This window comes from Amblyraja radiata, unplaced genomic scaffold (assembly GCF_010909765.2).
Source record: "Amblyraja radiata isolate CabotCenter1 unplaced genomic scaffold, sAmbRad1.1.pri scaffold_538_ctg1, whole genome shotgun sequence".
NCBI lineage: Eukaryota > Metazoa > Chordata > Chondrichthyes > Rajiformes > Rajidae > Amblyraja > Amblyraja radiata.
In genome coordinates, this window is record NW_022630599.1 from 43,126 (window position 1) to 66,355 (window position 23,230).

A 23,230-nucleotide genomic window follows, 5' to 3' on the forward strand; every position below is an offset into this window, starting at 1 on the left:
CCCATCCCTCTCTCCTCCCTCTCTTCCACTTCACTGCTCTCCCACCTTTCCCCTCCACTCTCCCTCCCCACTCCTTCCCCTCTCTCCACCCACCCCTCTCCACTTCCCTCCCTCCTCCCCTCCTTCCCCACCCCCCCCCCCCCCCTCACTCACATCTCTATCCCCATCCCCCTCTCTCACCCCCTACCTCGCTCATCCTTTCCCTCCCAAATCTGTCCCGTTTCCTCCTCCTCCTCTCCCCTCCCTCCCCTTCGAGCCCCAGCCCATGGTGAACGTTCCATTGTGGGATGTCACAATGCCCAATGCTCAAAGACATTCTTGTCATAGAGGGAGTACAGAGAAGGTTCACCAGACTGATTCCTGAGATGTCAGGACTTTCATATGAAGAAGGACTGGATAGACTCGGCTTGTACTCGCTAGATTTTAGAAGATTGAGGATCGATCTTATAGAAACCGATGTTGGGGAAGTCCAGAACAAGGGGTCAAGTTTAAGGATAAGGGGGAAATCTTCTAGGACCGAGATGAGAAAAACATTTTACACACAGGGAGTGGTGAATCTGTGGAATTCACTGCCACAGAAGGTAGCTGAGGCCTGTTCATTGGCTATATTTAAGAGGGAGTTAGATGTGGCCCTTGTGGCTAAAGGGATCAGGGGGTGAGGAGAGAAGGCAGGTACAGGATACTGAGTTGGATGATCAGCCATGATCATATTGACTGGAGGTGCAGGCTCGAAGGGCCGAATGGCCTACTCCTGCACCTGATTTATATGTTTCTAAGTTTCCCTCTCTCTCACCCTCTCCCTCTCCCACCCATCCCTCTCTCCCCCACCCCCCTCCACTCTCTACCCTATCCCCTTCCCTCTCGCCCCCCGCCCCCTTCCCCCTACCCTTCTGTCCCTCTTCCACCACTACCCCTACCCCTCCCTACCCACTCCTCTCCCTCACTGCACCCCTTTCCCCCCCTCTCCCCTCTCTCTCACCCTCCCTTCCCCCTCCGTCCTCTCTCCACCTCCACCCCTTCCCCCTACCCCTCTGACCCTCCCCACTCTTCCACCTCTCCCCCCTCCCGCTATCCCTCCCCACTCTTCCCCCCCTCTCCCCCCACCTCTCTCCCCCTCCCTCCACGCTCTACCCCCTCCCTCCACACTCTTTCTCCTCCCTCCTCCTCTCCGTCCCCATCCCACCCCCCGCATCTCTCTCCCCTCTCCATCCCTCTCTCCTCCCTCTCTTCCACTTCACTTGTCTCCCCCCTTCCACCTACACTCTCCCTCCCCACTCTTTCCCCTCTCTCCACCCACCCCTCCCCCCTTCCCTCCCTCCTCCCCTCCCTCCCCACCCCCACCCCCTCACCCACATCTCTCTACCCATCCACCTCTCTCACCCCCTACCCCGCTCTCCTTTCCCTCCCAAATCTGTCCCGTTTCCTCCTCCTCCTCTCCCCTCCCTCCCCTCTTCTCACCCCCCCTCCCCCACCTGTGTGTGTTGGGGGGTGGTTAATGTGAGGGTGATGCCTCAGCCCTCCCCCCGCACACGCCGTTGGGGAAACAGACCCAACGGGTCTGCACTTGGTCTAGTATCCTTTAAAAACAGAACTTATCCAGGGAAAATAACAACATCGACTGGAGCCCTGTGACTCAGAGATCGCTGCTGGGTCCATTACTGTTTATCACTATACATCACGCAGTGATTAGTCAGTTTGCAGATAACACTAGGCTGGTTGCATGGAAGCTGTGAAGACGGTTGTCAAAAATTGCCGCATGATCCTGATCGTTTGTCAATAGCCTGGTGAAATATTCTGGGATTTTAATGCAGAGACGTGCAAGATATCTCACTTGCGAAGTCTAACCAGGGCAGGGCCTCCATAATGAATTGAATTGCTCTTGCGAGTGTTATAGAAACATAGAAACATAGAAAATAGGTGCAGGAGTGGGCCATTCGGCCCTTCGAACCTGCACCGCCATTCAATATGATCATGGCTGATTATCCAAAACAGTTCCTGTACTTGCCTTCTCTCCATACCCCCTGATCCCCTTAACCACAAGGGCCACATCTAACTCCCTCTTAAATATAGCCAATGAACTGGCCTCAACAATATTCTGTGGCAGAGAATTCCAGTGATTCACCACTCTCTGTGTGAAATTTTTTTTTCTCATCTCGGTCCTAAAAGACTCCCCCCTTATCCTTAAACTGTGACCCCTTGTACTGGACTTCCCCAACATCGGGAACAATCTTCCTGTATCTAGCCTGTCCAACCCCTTATGTATGTTGTAAGTTTCTATAAGATCCTCCCTCAATCTTCTAAATTCTAACGAGTACAAGCCGAGTCTATCCAGTCTTTCTTCATATGAAAGCCCTGACATCCCAGGAACCAGTCCGGTGAACCTTCTCTGTACTCCCTCTATGGCAAGAATGTATTTCCCTATGTTATAGAGCAGAGGGAACTAATAGTACTGCTGCATAGAAGTGTCGTCATGGGGCACAGAGGAGGTTTACAGGAAATATTGCAGGAAATATTTGATTAACCTATGATGAGCGTTTGTCGGCACTGGACCTGTACACGCTAGAGTTTAGAAAAATTAGGGTGGATCTCATTGAAACACTCAGAACGTTGAACGGCTTGAATGGAGTGGATGTGGAGAGGATGTATCAACTGGTGGGAGAGTCTAGAACTAGAGGTCACAGCCTCAGAATTAAAGGAAGTTCTTTTAGAAAGGAGAGAAGGAGACATTTCTTTCAGAGGGTGTGAATCTGTGGGATTCATTGCATCAGAAGGCTGTGGAGACCGTCGGTGGATGTTTTCAAGGCAGAGATAGACGGATTCTTGATTAGTAGAGATGTCAGAGGTTTTGGGGAGAAGGCAGGATAATGGGATTAGAAGGAAACGAAAGATCAGCCATAAATGAATGGCGGAGTGGACGATGGGCCAAAAGGCATGATTCTACACCTATCACGTGAACTTATGACATTAAGACTTTGATTGGGTGGTCATGAAGGTTTCCGGATGTTCATCTCGCGGATTATTGAGTACAGAAGTTGGGAGGTCTTGTTCAGTTGTACAAGGCATTGGTGACGTCGCATATAGAGTACTGTGTTCAGTTTTAGTCCCCCTATTATACTATGAAATACAATTTATGGTCAAGCTGATTCAGCACAAATTGCAGATTATACAAACGTGAGTGGTTTTGCAGGCAGTGAAGATAGTTCTGGATAATTGCAGCAGGATCTTGATCGATTGACCCAGTGGGCTGAGGAATGGTTGATCGAATGCCGAAAAATGTGAGGTGTTGCATTTTGGGAAGTCTAATTTGAGCAGGGCAGAACTCCGGGTGGTGTCGTAGAGCTGAGGGATCAAGGACTGCAGGTGCATAATTCTCCGAACATGGGGTCGCAGGTAGATCGGGTGGTCAACAATGCTTTTGGCACATAGGCCTTGTTCAGCCAGAGTATTGAATATAGAAGTTGTGAGGAAATGTTGCAGTTGCATAAGAGGTTGGTGAGGCCACGTTGAGAGTATTGTGTTCAGTTCTGGGCACTGTGTTATAGGAAATATGGTGTCAAGCTGGAAAGAGTACAGAGAAGATTTACGAGGATGTCGCCATGATTCGGGGAATTGAGCTTTAAAGGGAAATGGAGCAGGCAAGGACTTTATTCCATTGAGCGCCAAACACTCAACATATGGTAACCTACGCATTCCTGAAATCATTCGTGTAATATTGCCATTCTTGTAATATTGAAAAAGTTTTTGGGATATATATCGGGATTAATTGAAATAGGTACAGTATTTGCGGTAAGAAGATCATTTTTATAGCATTAATTCTACCAAGCATTGAAATAGGAAGTGTGTTCCAGTATTGAATATTCTTGTGTAGTTTATTCAGTAAGGGTGTAAAATTTAGTTTAAATAAAGAGGTATATGTCTTAGTTACATAGATACCTAAGTATTTAAATTTATCTTTGACTATTTTAAAAGGGGATTGTTGTAATGTATGTAGATTGAGTTTTGTTATTGGCATGATTTCACTTTTATTCCAACTAATTCTATATCTGAGAACTGACCAAATTGAGTTATTAAATTTAATAGATTTGGAATACTAGTTTCTAACGTTGTAATATATATTAGTACATCATCTGTATATAAGGACATTTTATTCCTTGTTTCTCTAGTGTTATATCCGTATATTCCTGCATGGGTTCTAACGATTTCTGCTAGGGATTCGATTGCAAGAGCAAATAATGGTGGGGAAAGTGAACATCCTTGTCTACAACGTCTAGAGAGATTAAATTCAATTGATAACATTTGGTTTGTTAATATTCTAGCTGTTGGATTAGAGTATAACAATTTAACCCATGTACAATACTTCTCTCCCAATTGAAAATTTTCCATCACCGAAAATAAATATGGCCATTCTACCTGGTCAAATGCCTTTTCAGCATCTTACGAAATAATTGCTAGATGTGCATTAGGAATTCTATTGGAGTATAAAATATTGAATAGTCTTCTCAGATTATAAAATGAATAACGTTTTGGAATAAAACCTGTTTGGTCGGGATGTATTAATTTGTTAATCACTAAGTTCAATCTATGAGATAGAATTTCTTGTAATATTGAACACCTCTTCGAAAGCCCTCGTCCTCACAAAGGAAGAATGCAAATTATTTCCAGATTGCAGGTTTATTCCAACGTCGTCTGTCTCGGTTGGTAAAGGGCCTGTCCCACGAGCATGCGACTGCATGCGTCAAGCGCGACGTAACGTTGTCGCTTGAGCAGTAGGGCCTCGCGGGGCCGGTGCCACTTCGATCGCCGGAGCCGTATGGAGTTTGCGGAGCTGGTCCCGACATTGCGCTCCGAAAAACTGACACAGTCCAAAAATTCCAAGCGGCAACGGCCTGCCGGCCCGCAGCCGCATTGAGTCCGTACGCACCGCCTCGACGGGCGTTGCCACCGCCTCGACGGGCGTGCGGAACGTCTCGACGCCGTACGTCACGTGCGAACTTCCCGCGGACTTCGCTCGAACTTCACGTCAACTCGTACGGGATCACTCGACCTCCGCGCGGCCCAGGCTTCCGGTTTTGTCGCGCTTGCCGCATGTAGTCGCATGCTCGTGTGACATGCTCTTTAGTCGTGTGATGTTAGTCTGGACTTACTGGTTTTCCATCAAGTGGTATTTACCCGTGGAGCTGCCATTAGATCAATGAAACCTTCCACATGAAGAGGATGAAGAGGACGGTGTGCCTCAGGGTTCGATGCTGGGCCCGTTACTGTTTGTCATCTACATCAAAGATTTGGAAGGGAACATACACGGCAAGTTTGCAGATTATACACCAATGGGTGGTTTTGCAGATGGCGAAAATGGTTGAGAAGGTTTGCAGCGGGATTTTGATCGATTGGCCAGATGGGTTGAGGAGTGGTGGGTGGAATTTAATACAGGAGAGGAATGGATCGGGTAGATGCACATAAACCCCTGTCCAGAGAAGGTGAATCGAAGACCAGAGGGCATTGGTTTAAGGTGAAGTGGAAAACATTTTACAGTAATCTGAGGGATGATTTTTTTCACACAAAGGGTGGGGGCTATAAGGAACAAGCTGCCAGATAAGGTAATTCAGGCAGTGACTTCAGGAATGATAGACCGAAATTAAGAGGATGTGTGGATGCATTGCTGGTTAAAGAAGAGACTATTACACTCGTAGGAGAGAGATTAGCTTGGATGCTGTTGAATCTGTATGGGTAAAACTTCAAAATAGCCAAGAGCAGAGAATGCTTGTTGGGGTTATGTGTAGACCACCAACAACCAAACAGCAGTAGTGAGGTTGGGGATTAGCATCAAACTGGAAATTAGGGATGCCTGTAGCAAAGGTACAGCTGTTATTACGGTTGACTATAATCTACGTATAGAATGTGGAAACCAATTTAGGAACAACGCTGAGGTGGGAGATTTCCCGGAGTGTACAAGCCAGTATGTAGATGAACCAATGACATGGAAGGTCATCATAGTATAGCTATTGTAAAATGAGGAAGGGTTAGTTAGCAATCTTGTTGTGCAAATCCCCTTGAGCAACAGTGATCACAATATTGAGATTTATGCATTAAGATGGCAACATAGAAACATAGAAAATAGGCGCAGGAGTAGGCCATTCGGCCCTTCGAGCCAGCACCGCCATTCAATATGATCATGGATGATCATCCAACTCATAATCCTGTACCAGTCGTCTCTCCATACCCCCTGATCCATTTAGCCACAAGCGCCACTTCTAACTCCCTCTTAAATATAGCCAATGAACTGGCCTCAACTAGCTTCTGTGGCAGAGAATTCCAGAGATTCACCACTCTCTGTGTGAAAAATGTTTTCCTCATCTCGGTCCTAAAAGATGTTCCCCTTATCTTTAAACTGTGACCACTTGTCCTGGACTTCCCCAACATCGGGAACAACCTTCCTGCATCTAGCCTGTCCAAACCCTTAAGAATTGTGTACGTTTCTATAAGATTCCCCCTCAATCTTTTAATTATAGCGAGTTCAAGCCGAGTCTATCCAGTCTTCCTTCATATGAAAGACCTGATATCCCAGGAATCAGTTTGGTGAACCTTCTGTGTACTCTCTCTTTGGCAAGAATGTCTTTCCTCAGATTATGAGACCAAAACTGTACGCAATACGCCAGGTGTGGTCTCATCAAGACCCTGTACAACTGCAGTAGCACCTCCCTACTCCTATATTCAAATCATTTTGCTATGAGTCTCAAATCCTTTTGCTATGGACAGCGACACAGTTAATTCAGAGACGAGGGTCCTGAAATAAAGAAAGGTAACCATCATGGTATGAGACGGAAGTTGGCTGAGAGACACCGGCAAGTCTATATATTACTAAAAGCTCATCTTGTTTGTTTGTATGTATGCGTGCGCGTGAGATCCCGTTTTATGGAAATTCTTCCGTTTTCATTCACAATTACGTCACAATGTGATCCCGAATCTCATTTACATAAAACAATCGTGAGTGAGGGGATGGGATAGGGGAAAGTTTTCATTTTATTTTAATCGCAATTTTCTTTGTAGGGGGTTGGGCTAGGGGGAGATGGGGTGTGGGGGAATTGGGAGGGAGCAGTGGGAGCTGATGCGGCGTAGGCGGAGGAATTGGGAGTAGGGGATGGAGTCCTTAAAGGAAGCAGCGTCGGAAGAAGTGTAGTCCAGATAGCCATGGGAGTCAGTAGGTTTATAGTGAATGTCTGTCAGAAGTCTATCACCTGCGATGGGGATAGTGAGGTCAAGGAATGACCTAACGATGTTGTGTGTGTAAACTTACTGAATTATTCGTGAGTGTTTATGGTTTTAATCTTCCTATACAGGCAAGTGTGTCCAATTAGTGAAACGATCAGTAAATTATGATGTATTCATGGTAAAGTCATACCTTAACAGGGCCACTCACAACCCGGTGATGAATTCTTGTGTACTTTTGTGTTTACGCACTCAGTCCTCACGCGCAGTTTGATCCAACCCTCCTTTCTCGCTCTACGCCCTTCACCTGCCTATTCTGTCCACTAACTTTCTCTCACCACCCTCCATACCAACTTCTAACTTCTCACCATTCTCTGTCCTATATGAGTTCACCCCCCCCCCCCCACACCCCCCCCCCCCCCCCCACCCCCCCACCCCCAGCCAATCTAGTTTAACCCGCCCCTGGTAGCATTAGCAAACCTGCCCGCCTGGGTGAAGGTACCCGCCCAAGTATGGTGCAACCCGTTCATTTTGTACAGGTCACCCACCCCTGCCCCAGAGGAGATCACAATGGTCCAGATATTTAAATATCTGCCCCCTGCACCAACTCCTCTGCCACACATTTATTTCACCTATCTCCCTATTCTTACCTACATTAGCACGAGGTACTGGACCTCTCTATTTAATTGTCCCAAAGCTGGAAAGAACTCAGAAAACTCCTACCATGGAAGGCAAAGCTCTGGAAGGCAGACGTGCCTCCGGCTCTTTTGCTCCCGTCAGCATTTCCGATCCACGGCAGCCTTTTCTCACCCCTCCCCTTCTCCCTACCCCCATCCCCTTCAGTTCCTTTCCCTCTCGTCTAACAATCTATCATAATAATAATAATAATAATACATTTTATTTTCGGGCGCCTTTAAAATCTCAAGGTCACCTTAATCATCACAACTGGTCGCTGGTATTCACCATCTGCAGCACAATCCGCTCTCAGATTGTTTACATTTTTCCCGATTTGTTCCTTGTAGGGATGTGCATGTGTGCGTGAGTACGTGCGGAGTATAACGAAAAGACCGGTTGGTGAGGTAACTAGTTCCAGAATTCCGTCATCGTTTATACGGACACAGCAAAATATTAATCCGTAGTGTGTAGGCTAAGGCCTGAGAACATGTGAGTGTGGCACATCATAGATTCAGTTAACAGAAAGCATGCGTAGTCCCACCCTGGTCAACCGCTATACCTACGTCATCCCCATCAACCCAAGAGTCAACCTAGTGAATATACCCATACATTTTGAGGCCAAAACTCCAGGCATTACGCAACGTCTGAACAAGTGTTTCGGCCACGAAACGTTACCTATTTCCTTCGCTCCATAGATGCTGCTGCACCCGCTTAGCTTCTCCAGCATTTTTGTGTACCTTCGTTTTTCCAGCATCTGCAGTTCGTTCTTAAACACTACGCAACAAGAGTCTTGCACATTTGCATTGAATATTCCTCCCCTTTGTACTCTATATAATTTGCAATGGAGGCCAACAGGCCATTCACGTCCCTATGTACTTCCATTTACACTATCTCCATCCTTCACACTTTGCGCCGCAGATCTCTTTGCACTACATTGTCTTATCCCACTCCAGTGAAATAATAATTTGATCATTATTTTAACCTCACAATGATCGCTGTCTTGTCTTATCAATTAATCCAACTATCTGGGCTTTTGGTAAGGTATATAGCTTTGTATCATCAATAAATCTGGCTATATTATACTGGGTCCCAGTAACCAGAACATGGGAAAGTGGAATAAATGACAAACACTAACTTTGTGAACCCGTCGGACAATTGTTTGTTAGGAAAATGTGCAAGTCGCTCTTGCTTTGAATAATTGCACACGTCTAAACAAGCGTCAGGCAGTAATGGTCATTTAAATTTTCTTATGAGTTATGAAAATATGTATTTCCAATGTATTTAAAAAAATAAAAGGACGGGAAGTGCTGGAGTAACTCAGTGGCTCAGGCAGCATGTCTGGAGAACACGAATCGGTTCCTTCTTTAGAACGACCCTTCTTCAGACGCGTTTCAAAATCCCCGATTACCATGTTAACTCTAATGTTCAAAGTATGTACAGTCGTTTAGGAAGTTTCATAATTTATGTAAGTTTTCGCAAATTGATTTTCGAATTGTTTGTACTTTCAGTTCATTATTTTTTAAATTTCTTTCTTGATTTTCAATATGTTCGAACGCATTTGAATGACCTAATTCAACGAATATTAAAAGGACATAAAAAATATTATCTCTTAATACCTGCAAGTAACCAGCCGAGGGCGTACTATAGTCTACCTGTCGCTTCATTCGCATTTTCTAGCCGGGGTTAGTTTTGTATGCTCTAACGTTCCAGGAGGCACGTATATTGTGAGAGGCAGATCACTGATCATATGAGTAACTTGGGAGATGTCCATTACCTAAACTCTCGTCATAATCTCACACCATCACCGCATTACCGCCATTTCCCAACGCCAAATACGCGCATGCCTCCATATCACCGACATTCTGTGCAATGGGTTGGGAAAAGTTCATTCAGACTTCCCCATGCCAGAACTGCGCTCTTATTTATATGGGGAAACGGATGTACCCCGGATTACTGCGTACTCCCCAACATTTTGCACATTTGAACAGATATTCGAGAGGACTATGGACCAAATGTCGGCAAATGTGATCAGCCCGGCATGCCACCATGTTTCGCATGGACAAGGTAAGTTGAAGGGCCTGTTTCCGTGGTGTACCTCTCTATTATTCGATGCCTGATCCAGGTTAAATACGCTCTCTGTCCGGTTGCAATCCCCTATTTAACCCACAAGACCATCTCCATGTTTTAATTTATACCCATCTAATCATTCAGCGAGACTTACGGCACATACAAGATCGGCGTGCTGCCTTAGGCTTTCTGCTATCCTTATTCTTTACACCCAATCACCAGCTTCCACTTTCTCAGTAATCCTCAACCCCAATGAAAAGGCTTCTCCCAATCCCACTGGCTTTAATTTCACCTAACCATGTTTTGTGTGGAAAGCTACTGAATTATTCGTGAGTGTTAAAAGTGATAGGACTAAGACCTGTTGAAACTTGGAACGTATTGTGTAGTTGGATTCAGATAAAACCAACACACCTTGATGCAGGGAACGCCGAGAATAGCAGAAAGTTGACTTGAAAAGTATACTTCCGATCTGAAAGTGCGAAATTGAGCAAATAGCGGTGAGATTGTGGATCTGGCTCCGACTAGTAGGGGTGAAGGGAAGGATACAAAGGGATGGAAAAATGGAGAGCAGGATAAACTTGTTGGATTTTGGAAGAGTGGGCTGAAAGATGGCAGATGAAGTTTAATGCTGATAAGTGTGAGGTGCTACATCTTGGCAGGACAAATCAAAATAGGACGTACAGAGTAAATGGTAGCGAATTGAGGAATGCAGTGGAACAGAGGGGTCTAGGAATAACTGCGCAATATCATGTAGATAGGGTGGTAAAATAAGCTTTTGGTGTGCTGGCCTTTATAAATAAGAGCATTGAGTATAGAAGTTGGGATGTAATGTTAAAATTGTACAAGGCATTGGTGAGGCCAATTGTGGAGTATGGTGTACACTTTTGGTCGTCAAATTATAGGAAGGATATCAACAAAATAGAGAGTGTACAGAGGAGATTTACTATAATGTTACCTGGGTTTCAGCAGCTAAATTATAGAGAAAGGTTGAACAAGTTAGGCCTTTATTCTTTGGTGCGCAGAAGGTTCAGGGGGGACGATAGAGGTCTTTAAAATTATGACAGGGAGAGACAGAGTTGACGTGGATAAGCTTTTTCCATTGAGAGTAGTGAGGATTCAAACAAGAGGACATGATTTGAGAATTAAGGGACAGAAGTTTAGAGGTAACATGAGGGGTAACATCTTTACTCAGAGAGTGGTAGCTGTGTGGAATGAGCTTCCAGTGGAGGTGGTGGATGCAGGTTCGACTTTATCACTTAAAATTAAATTGGATAGGTATATGGACGGGAGAGGAATTGAGGGTTATGGTCTGAGTGCAAGTAGATGGGACTAGGTGAGATTAAGTGTTCGGCACGGATCAGAATGGCCGAGATGGCCTGTTTCTGTGCTGTAATTGATGTATGGTTATATGGGTTGCAACAGGCTAGACTAACTACGCGCGTCGGACAACATCTCTGGAGAAAATAATTAGGTGACGTTTCGGGTCGAGACCCTGTTTCAAACTGAGTGAGGAGAAGGAGAAACGATAGATATAGAGAGTGATATAGAGAAAAAGAAAAAACGAATGAAAAATGCAAAATATTAACGTAGGTACATAAAAGTAAAATATAAGGCTGCTTCTGAACCCCACATTATGCGCACCAGTGCCCTCAATGTATTGTGAGGACCCGAGTAACACCAGACCACTGGAGACACATCGCGTTTTTGTTCTTTAATGAGAGCTGTGTTACACTAGATCCAATCGCAACACGGTCGCCGTCTGTAGGGACATCTACCCCCATTATACACACAGCGGGAGTGGGACACGGGGCACAAGGGACAAATAGACAATAGCGAATCTCGAGATGTGCAAGGCGGACAATCATCGCGCTGATCTCTGAGATAATGACATATTCGGGTTGTTGCCAGAAGCGGAAGTTGCTACAGGTTGCATTGCATAAGGCGGCCGCAGACCCAGTTAGGGTCTCACTGCGTTAAACAGGGGCAGTTAACAGACAGGCGCTGCCGATGGCGCAGCGTCAGTGCGGGCAGGCTCACGCCGAGACAGTGTGGCGTAGAGGCGAGCTCAGCGAGCTGTGGCTCACGCTGCAGGAATAGCTCGAGCCCTTGTTCCTGGCGGCGGCGGGGACCCGCAGGTAACTGCTCAGCCTGTACGTCTGTCCGGCGTCCGGGGACACGGCGCCTGTCGTCACCCCGCTCTCCGTCTCCATGCCGTCCACAGCCCAGCGCAAAACTACCAAACCCGGCTTAAAGCTGCTCACCAGGTAGCTGAGAGTGGCCGTGCCCGAGCCGGTTTCCTCCGAGGAGGGAGGGAGTAGGAGAAGCGTGGGCTTCCGAGACTTGCAACCTGTGTGGGGAAAATAGGCATTGTTAGTTGATGGAGACCGTCTGACCCCAACGCGAAACAACTCGGCAACAGCAATTATCACCGACCGTCGACGAATTGGACGTGGGTGAATTTTGGAGAGCAGGATGCAGCCAATCAGTTCATCAAGTCCAAGTCGATTAGACTGCTCCAGATTAATCCCAGATGCCGCATTTCTTCCAACCTCCACTGCCCTGTCAGACTGAGCGTTCCAGGCCCACTTACTCAGTGTTACTTCACCCTGACATCGGTCTCCGTCCCCCCACCTGCCACCGCTCAACGGGTTGTCCTCCTGACCAGGTGGCACCATTGCAGAGTTCAACAATGTTCAACCATTTTCCAGCTCTGAAACGCGATTGACCGTGAATTTGTGAATGGTACTTTTTTTACCACGTCGACCCCGTCCGTGAATCACCCGCTCACTCTAGTTCTACGTTTCCCCACACTATGGCCCACCCCCATACACACTAGCGGCAATTTACAGGCGGCCAATTAACGTACAAAACCCGCATTTGTTTGGGATGTGGGAGGAAACCATGCCACGCCGAGAAAACCCACGCTGTCACAAGCAGCAGGTAAAAAACCGCAAACCTAATGCCCGAGATTAGAATCGAATCAGGGTTTCTTACACTGCGAGGCGGAATCTCTACCGTTGCCCTACTGTGCCGACCCACTTTAATGTGTTGGTAGCGGGATGGCGTTTTGGGAAGTCCAGGTACGGGAGAGGCTCCGGGGATATCCAACACTCCCGGCGCAGTGAGGCAAGGGGATCGGCGGGATGCAGCACGGTCGCGTGAGCAGTGGAGAGACGAGCAACCGACTGACAGGATTACACCCCGAGGCCGCACCCATCCGTCCGTACGTGCTACACTGTCGGTTTGACCCGCCCGCTGCACACTTACTCACGCTCACAATGTCTGCAGACTCGCCTGCTTGTATACCCGCATTGACAACTTTCATTTTTGAAAACTGCGACTTGTTTCCACGAACATCCTAAATAAGTGCGGGTTTCTAGGTTAGTAGTCTGTATGCAAATTGCCGCTAGAATAAATGCACATCCTGGAGTGCACCGCGCACAAACGGTGCTTGAAGCTGACGGATGGAGCTGACGCTATGGGCAGAATGGCCTCCCGCGCCGAGCTGAGACAGAACGATTTCTCGCCAGACCGGCGTTCCCGGACTGGGGATGTATCCGGTGCAGCCTATCCGTTATAGGAATTGATGGAAACTGAACGAGGGACACTTACTCTTTATATCCAGGATGGTCCCCCCGCCGAAGAAATAAACCGCACCTGTTGCCCTCACAGCACAGTAACAGACGGCGGCGTCTCTGGGCTCTAGCCTGTCGATGGTCAGGATATAACTGTTGGTGGAGGTGTCTCTGGACCGTACGAATCGGTCAGTGACACAGGTCCCTCTGTTGATGTTACTACCTGTGGGACACACATACACACACGCGCGCACTGTGGGACACACACACACGCGCACTGTGGGACACACACACACGCGCACTGTGGGACACACACACACACACGCGCGCACTGTGGGACACACACACACACACACACACACACACACACACACACACACACACACACACACAGACACACACACTCACACACACACACACACACACACACACACACACACACACACACACACACACACACACACACACACACACACACACACACACACACACACACACACACACACACACACACCTGCCTCAGTTGCAATGTTGCACCAGTGCCTCTGGACACGTGTTTGGGCAGCAAAACCCGTCCCTCACGCTTGGTTGAGAGCAAAGATAGTAGAGGAGCTCCTCTAGTGTGTGTGGGCAGGAGGCGGCGGCGGACACTTTGTCGGCGGGCGGGCGGCTGAGGCAAGGACGGGCCTCGCCCCACCCACCCACCGCTGCAGGTTGGGACCGGCTCCACCCACCGGCGCCGGGGCCGCGCAATCCCTCCCTCGGCGGAGACTGGAAACTGCCGGGGAATCGGTGGCGACACCGACCGACCACCGACTGACGAGCGGCCGAGGCTCCTCCACCCCGATGCTGGGCCGAGCGGACGGACGGACGGGCAGCAGCGGCCGGGGATCGTCGACATCGGCGCCGGTGGGGGAGTATCGGGGAGTTGACGGCCGATGGTCGATGGGTGGCGGTGTCGGTGATGCTGGGGCCGTGGAGGGGGGGGTGGAGGGGGGACTCCGGGCGGCAGCCGCGGCCTCTCAGCCCCGGTGGCGGCTCCACTCGGCTCTGTCATGCGGGAGAAGGGAAAGCGAGGGCCGAGGCTGCCGCCGCCGCTGCCACATGGTGTAGTCGGTGACAAAGATGAAGGTGAAAGTGATTACACTTGTTGGATCAGGACGACCTGGGAAATGTAGCAATGTTACAAAATGTTGATATTTTAATAATCAAGTCTTCAATTTATCCCATCAGATAAAGCATAAATAAAAGTTTTAATTTGACACCTAATTCACTTTCATATCTTCAGTATTAAAAATGTTATGGCCATTTTCATATTCGGAAATTAGCATCTTGTTCCTTATAGGGTGATTTCACGAAAGGTCACTGGGTCACAGGTCTTCACGCACGGAGCCGCAAAATCCAACTGGGGTACATACGTCACCTCCGGTACATGTTATTGATGCTAGAAACGCGTACTTTCAAACCTGTTCAAAACCGCGAAAACGGTTCGTTTTTGCGCTGTAAATAACTGTGCCAGTCGGGGTGACCATGAGACACAGCTATCCTACTTTAGAGTTCCAAAGTTTAAGAAAAACGAAGGTAAAGCGAAGAGAGAGCTGAAGGGTCCAATAAATCTTGAAATGGGAGGGAGAGGAGCCTGGGGTCGTGGTACATATAGGTACCAACGACATAGGCAAACAAAGAGAAGAGGTCCCGAAAGAAGAATTTAGGGAGTTAGGTAGAGAGTTAAGGAGAAGGACTGCAAAGGTAACAATCTCAGGATTACTTCCTGTGCCACGCGACAGTGAGAGTAGGAATGGAGCGAGGTGAAGATAAATGAGTGGATGAGGGACTGGTGCAGTGGGTATGGATTCAAGTTTCTGGATCATTGGGACCTCTTTTGGGGAAGGTGCGACCTGTACAGAAAGGACGGGTTGCACTTGAACTCGATGGGGACCAATATCCTGGCGGGGAGATTTGCAAAGGCTACTGGGGAGACTTTAAACTAGTATGGTTGGGGGGAGGGACTCAAATTGGGAAAGCTAGCAGTCAATGTTTGAGGCAGGGGGTAGATAATGGTAGCAATCTGACCCAAAATGTAGGGGAGAGAGAAGAAAAAGACAATAAACAGAGAATAAGAGAGGTTGGGTTTCGTAAATGTGTATATTTTAATGCTAGGAGCATTGTAAGAAAGGTGGATGAACTTAGAGCCTGGATTGACACCTGGAAGTATGATGTTGTGGCGATCAGTGAAACATGGTTGCAGGAGGGCTGTGATTGGAAACTAAATATTCCAGGATTTCGTTGCTTCAGGTCTGATAGAATTGGAGGGGCAAGAGGTGGAGGTGTTGCATTACAGCAGTGCTTTGGCAGGATAGATTAGAGGGCTCGTCTAGGGAGGCTATTTGGGTGGAACTGAGAAATGGGAAAGGGGTAGCAACACTTATAGGGGTGTATTATAGACCGCCAAATGGGGAGCGAGAATTGGAAGAGCAAATATGTAAGGAGTTTGCAGATATTAGTAGTAAGCACAAGGTGGTGATTGTGGGAGATTTCAAATTTCCACACATAGACTGGGAAACACACTCTATAAATGGGCTGGATGGGTTGGAGTTTGTAAAATGTGTGCAGGATAGTTTTTTTGCAGCAATACATAGAAGTACCTACTAGAGAAGGGGCGGTGCTGGACCTCCTGTTAGGAAATGAGACGGGTCAGGTGGCAGAGGTATGCGTTGGGGAACAGTTCGGGACCAGTGAGAACAATACCATTAGTTTCAATATAATTATGGAGAGGGTCAGAACTGGACCTAGGGTTGAGATTTTTGATTGGAGAAAGGCTAACTTTGAGGAGATGCGAAAGGATTTAAAAGGAGTAAATTGGGACAGTTTGTTTTATGGGAAAGATGTGGAAGAGAAATGGAGTGCATTTAAAGGTGAAATTTTAAGAGTACAGAATCTTTATGTCCCTGTTCGGTTGAAAGGAAATAGTAAAAATTGGAAAGACCCATGGTTTTCAAGGGAAATTGGACACGGTTCGGAAAAAGAGGGAGATCTACAATAATTATAGGCAGCATGTAGTAAATGAGGTGCTTGAGGAGTATAAAGAATGTAAAAAGAATCTTAAGAAAGAAATTAGAAAAGCTAAAAGAAGATATGAGGTTGCGTTGGCAAGTAAGGTGAAAGTAAATACAAAGGGTTTCTACCGCTATATTAATAGCAAAAGGATAACGAGGGATACAATTGGTCCATTAGAGAGTCAGAGTGGACAGCTATCTGCAGAGCCAAAAGAGATGGGGGAGATATTGAACAATTTCTTTTCTTCGGTATTCACCAAGGAGAAGGATATTGAATTATGTGAGGTAAGGGAAACAAGTAGTGTAGCTATGGAAACTATGAGATTCAAAAAGAGGAAGTACTGACACTTTTATGAAATATAAAAGTGGATAAGTCTCCAGGTCCGGACAGGATATTCCCTAGGACATTGAAGGAAGTTAGCATAGAAATAGCAGGGGCTATGACAGAAATATGTCAAATGTCATTAGAAATGGGAATAGTGCCGGGGGATTGGCGTACTGCGCATGTTGTTCCATTGTTTAAAAAGTGGTCTAAGAGTAAACGTAGCAATTATAGACCTGTTAGTTTGACGTCAGTGGTGGGCAAATTAATGGAAGGGATACTTAGAGATAGTATCTATAAGCATCTGGATAAACAGGGTCTGATTAGGAACAGTCAACATGGATTTGTGCCTGGAAGGTCATGTTTGACTAATCTTCTTGAATGTTTTGAAGATGTTACTCGGGAAATTGATGAGGGTAAAGCAGTGGGTGTTGTATATCTGGACTTCAGTAAGGCCTTTGACAAGGTTCCTCATGGGAGGTTGGTTAAGAAGATTCAATGGTTGGGTATTAATGGTGGAGTAGCAAGATGGATTCAACAGTGGCTGAATGGGAGATGCCAGAGAGTAATGGTGGATGGTTGTTTGTCAGGTTGGAGGCCAGTGACGAGTGGGGTGCCACAGGGATCTGTGTTGGGTCCACTGTTGTTTGTCATGTACATCAATGATCTGGATGATGGTGTGGTAAATTGGATTAGTAAGTATGCAGATGATACAGATAGGTGGGGTTGTGGATAATGAAGTAGTGTTTCAAAGTCTACAGAGAGATTTATGCCAGTTGGAAGAGTGGGCTGAAATATGGCAGATGGAGTTTAATGCTGATAAGTGTGAGGTGCTACATCTTGGCAGGACAAATCAAAATAGGACGTACATGGTAAATGGTAGGGAATTGAAGAATTCAGGTGAACAGGACCTCCGGAGGAGGCGCTGTCTTGAACGGCTGCCTGTCCTGCAGCTGTCCGTTTTTTTCCACTTATTTTTTATTATTTTTAGTACGTTAAAGTGTGTAGTCAGGGGGTCTAATCTTTTTATGTGTGGGGGGTGGTGAAGGGGGAGGGGGAAACTGCTTTTCAAGTCCCTACCTGGTCGGAGGGGTTGCCTTCCTCCGAGCAGCGTCTTCGACCTGTCCTCGCGGCCTACCAGGTGGTCCTGGAACGACGTTTCCCTGAGGGGACCTGGCCAGAACCTCGGCTTTGGCGGCGGCGGCGGCGCAGTGCTGGAGCGCTGTCGCGGAGTGGGCGATGCCTTTCTTGGGTCGCCGCGCTGGAACTCCACTATGCTGGGACCGCCGATGAGAACATTGTGGAGCCGCGGTTCTGTGGAGCGGCCAGCTGCGGCGCTGAACTTTAAATCCCGGAACCAGGGATCTCTCGCCGATATCGCCAGTGTGTGGAGCTCCGTCCGGCGCGGTCTGTTGGCTTGCAAGCTGCGGTCTCCGGTGGGAAGGCGGCCGTTCCTGGCACCCCAAGCCGCTGGGGGTTCTCCCCGACGCCGGATCACCATCACCCGGCGAGAACATCGGGCGCCGTGGCGGCGACTGTGGAGGCCTCAATAGGCCCGACTCTGGGTGGACAAGAGGATGGGGACTGGACTTTGTGCCTTCCCCCACAGTGGGAACCACTGTGGGGGGGGGGGTGTTTTTGTGTTTCGGTATTGAACTTCTTGAATGCTATGTTGTATTTTTATTAGTGTGCTGCAAGGACATCTGAATTTTCCCTGAATAAGGAGATTAATAAAGTAAAAATCTAATCTAATCTAATCTAACAGATGGATCTGGGAATAACTGTGCACAGTTCCCTGAAAGTGGAATCTCATGTAGATAGGGTGGTAAAGAAAGCTTTTGGTGTGCTGGCCTTTATAAATCAGAGCATTGAGTATAGAAGTTGGGATGTAATGTTAAAATTGTACAAGGCATTGGTGAGGCCAATTCCGGAGTATGGTGTACAATTTTGGTCGATTAATTATAGGAAGGATGTCAACAAAATAGAGATCGTACAGAGGAGATTTACTAGAATGTTGCCTGGGTTTCAGCAACTAAGTTATAGAGAAAGGTTGAACAAGTTAGGGCTTTATTCTTTGGAGCGCAGAAGGTTAAGGGGGGACTTGATAGAGGTCTTTAAAATGATGAGAGGGATAGACAGAGTTGACGTGGATACGCTTTTACCACTGAGAGTAGGGAAGTTTCAAACATGGGGACATGACTTGAGAATTAAGGGACTGAAGTTTAGGGGTAACATGAGGGGGAGCTTCTTTACTCAGAGAGTGGTGGCTGTGTGGAATGAGTTTCCAGTGAAGCTGGTGGAGGCAGGTTCGTTTTTATCATTTAAAAATAAATTGGATAGTTATATGGACGGGAAGGGAATGGAGGGTTATGGTCTGAGCGCAGGTATATGGGACTAGGGGAGAATACGTATTCGGCACGGACTAGAAGGGTCGAGATGGCCTGTTTCCGTGCTGTAATTGTAATATGGTTATAAGGGGCAACAACAGCGGAAGTTGTTGGCCGTGCAGATATAAAGATTGAAAATATCGGGAATTATCGCGTTTGCTCACTGCATTTCATCAAAACATCAATAATGCCTTAGTTTTGATGAAATGCAGTGAGCAAACGCGATAATTCCTGTCCATAAAACCCAGCTAGTAGTGGAGTCGTAGAGCGTGGAAACAGGCCCTTCAGCCCAACATGCCCATACTGGCCAACAAGCCCCATCTACACTAGTCCCAACTGCCCACGTTTAGGATTTGAGATCCTTCGCAAAATCCACCCCTCTGTCCCCCTCCCTCTCCCCTCGCTCTCTCACTCTCCCCCATCTCTCCCACTAACCCTCTCTTCCTCTCCCTCTCTCTCTCTCGCCCTCTCCCTCCACTCTCTCTCGAAGACAATACTAACTCACCCCTCCCTATTTCCCTCCCTCTCTTCGTCTCTCCCTCCCCTCTCTCTCACAATACTAGTTCTCTGAATAAGGGTCTAGACCCGAAACGTCACCCATTCCTTCTCTAGAGAGATGCTGCCTGACCCACTGAGTTACTCCAGTACTTTATGTCTATCTTCAGTTTAAACCAGCATCTGCAGTTCCTTCCAACACAATTTCTTCCTCTCTCTCCTCCTATCCCTCCCTCTTCCCCACCCTCTCCATCTCCTCCTTCTCCCTCTTCTCCTTCTCCCCCACTCTGCCCACAGTACTAACTCTCTCTCTCTCTCCCCTTCCCTCTCTCTCCCTCTCCCTCTCTCTCCCTCTACCTCTCCCGCCCTTCCTCAATTCCCTCCTGCCCTCTTTCTCAGAAGTCTCCACCATCGTCCACCTCAGTTTGAGGGGCAGGGAGGGGAGGAGGGGGACGGGGGGGTTTAAATCGAGTTAAAACTCTCCGTTTGCAGAAAGGGGTCGGGCAGGGGATGCAAAACGCTGCAATCAGGGGGAGAAGGTCGGTGTGGGTGGGGATAAACAATTCTCCGTTTCACACTCTTTCCCTTTCACTCTCTCTCCAGGAGGGAGGGCAGGCGTTCACACCGGACAAATACAACAATCCCATCTAAGCTGTAAGATATCGTAGAGTTGATAAACTCGGGGTAAAACGCAACGAGACAGAGAATTTTAAAATGCTGCTGCTTTCTTGTAGAAACAATGTTGTTGATTATGTGAATATTGAAAAATCCATTATAAGGTCATCAATGATAGAAGCAGAATTAGGCCATTCGGCCCATCAAGTCTTATCCGCCATTCAATCATGGCTGATCTATCTCTCCCTCCTAACCCATTCTCCTGCCTTGACCGCATAACCCCTGACACACACACTAATCAAGAATGTGTCTATCTTTACCGTCTCCTCCCTTTCTTTCTCTTCCTCCACTCATTTATCTTTATATTTCCTCGCCTCTCTCTCTCTCTATCCCCTCTCCTTCCCTCCTTCTCTCACTTCTCTAACCCCGCCCTCCTTCTCTCTCCACCATTTCTCTTTATCTCTCTCTCGTCTTCTCCCTAACACTATCTCTCCCACTCTACCACCCTCTCTCTCCTCCCCTCACCTTCTTCTCTCCCACCACCCCACTTCTCGTTTCTCTCTCTGCCACGCCCCCTCTCACTCTCTCGTTCACTCTCTCTCCCTCTTGTTCTCTCTCGTCCTCTATCTCTTGTTCGTTATATCTCTCTCGCTCTCCCTCCCCCTTCTCCCCTCACCGATCGCACAAAGCGCATGGGAGGGAAATCCTGGAAGGGACGGGGAGACCTTTCTGTCCCCCCTCCCCCCCCCCCATGTTTTGAGAGGTGGGGGACAATCGCCTCCCATGTTTTGTGAAACATGTTGCAGCAAAACAGAAGCCTCCGAAGTCGAGTCGCAGCCGCAACCACAGTCACCGCAGCCTCCGAAGTCAGCCAACTCCGTGATGGTAAGGCCACAGTCTCTGCGACCGGCGCCCTCAAGGTCGATTCCAGTTGGAGGCCACCAGCTCCTAGAATCTAGCAGCCCCGGGACTGGCTGTAGTTCCCAGGTCAGCTCACCTGCCGCGGGACTGGCTGTAGTTCCCAGGTCAGCGTGCCTGCCCTGGGACTGGCTGTAGTTCCCAGGTCAGCTCACCTGCCCCGGGACTGGCTGCAGGTCCCACGTTGCGAAAGCCAATTGAAAAAAAAAATACGCCTGGCGAGGCGAGGCCACTGTTTGGTGTTTAAATGTTTATTGTACATGATTGCTTCACGTTGAAGCTTGGGCGACCCGTTCACAGTCACTCGCAGCTTCGCCGTTATCGCTACCCCGGACATTGTCCCAGACCGCTGTCCTTCAGATACGGAGCATCCTGCCCACCCGTGTCCCAGAACCGGAGCCCCGGTCACCCAGATACCTGCCCTACAGATCGGGAACGATCCACAACCTCCCCCGGGCGCTCCCGACCGCCTCTCCCCTCTATCCCAGACTGGGATCCACGATGCCGGCCACACTCTCGACTCCAGACACCGTGCCGGCGCCAGACCCCCTTGTCGGCCAGGTGAGACGTCTGGCGACCCCCGCGGCCAAGGGGCGGCGAAGGCTAGATACACATATATCGGCTGCGAATACGCATACGGGACACTGGGTGAGGACGGGGCATCCCCCCCCCCTCCCACACACACACACACACGAGGCCGGTGGTCAGTTTGGAGGGATATGTGGCAAACGCGGGAAGGTGGGACTAGTGTAGATGGGACACGTTGGTCGGTGTGGGCAAGTTGGGCCGAAGGTCCTGTTTACAGACTGTATCACTCTGACTCTCGGGAGTCTGGAATTGCCATGTGTTTATTGAGTTATGCAAATATTAGTAGGCCAGACATCCACTGACTCACAATAATTATTACTGTAATAAACTATTTACATGTGATTTACAAATGATAAAGCAGTAACAGACATTGCGGTGTAAATGAACAGTTTGAACCAAAGATCTTAGAGCAGAGCAAGATAGGCCACTCCTGCGAAATACAATGGCCTGACGTGTAGTACGCTACGGAGGGGATCCTGGGCATTCTTCCCCGCCCATTTTAGTAACCGGAGCATACCTGACCCGACCCGACTCGCAGTGTAATCAATGTTGCGGGGCAACAGTTTGTGTGTGTGATATAGGGTTAGATTCATAATTCTGTTAGTTCATACGTCTTGTCAAGAATAAATTTTGACTCTGGTAATTGTCTTTTTTAATGTTTTAAAAATAATTTATTTTTAAATGACTCACAAGCAGTGTTTGAGTTGATTTTGTAGTAACCGGAACCTACCCGACCCGACCCGACTCGCAGGGTAATTGACATTGCGGGGGAAGTTTGTGTGTGTGATATAGGGTTAGATTTATAATTCTGTTAGTTCATAATTCTGTTAATTCTTGTTAATGAATAAAATGTTTATAAACACACATACATGAATGTGATATAAATGTATATAATCATATAACACACACAGTTATATTTCTTCTGATCCAATGATGAACTTTATTTCAGACTAGACAAGGGACATTAAATAAGAAACATTGTAAACCTCCCCGCAACTTCACACACACTAGGCCTTATCCCACCCCTCAACTCTCCTCCTCCTCTCCCCCCCCCCCCCCCCCCGCGGCACTGCCCCGGGCCGCACACTCCCTCTCCCCGCTACCCCGCGCCGCACAGTCCCTCTCCCCGCTACCCCGGGCCGCACACTCCCTCTCCCCGCTACCCCAGGCCGCACACTCTCTCTCCCCGCTGCCCCGGGCCGCACACTCCCTCTCCCCGCTGCCCGGGCCGCACACTCCCTCTCCACAGGCCGCACACTCCCTCTCCCCTCTCCCCGGGCCGCACACTCCCTCGCCCCTCTCCCCGGGCCGCACACTCCCTCTCCCCGC

General features: G+C 48.1%; 1 protein-coding gene across 2 annotated transcripts in view; it reads right to left on the reverse strand.

Annotated features, from left to right (window-relative positions):
• Positions 1 to 23,230, reverse strand: part of LOC116970117 (NACHT, LRR and PYD domains-containing protein 3-like) — a 46,339-nt gene that overhangs the window by 8,257 nt on the left and 14,852 nt on the right. The gene's annotated exons all lie outside the window — the stretch shown is intronic.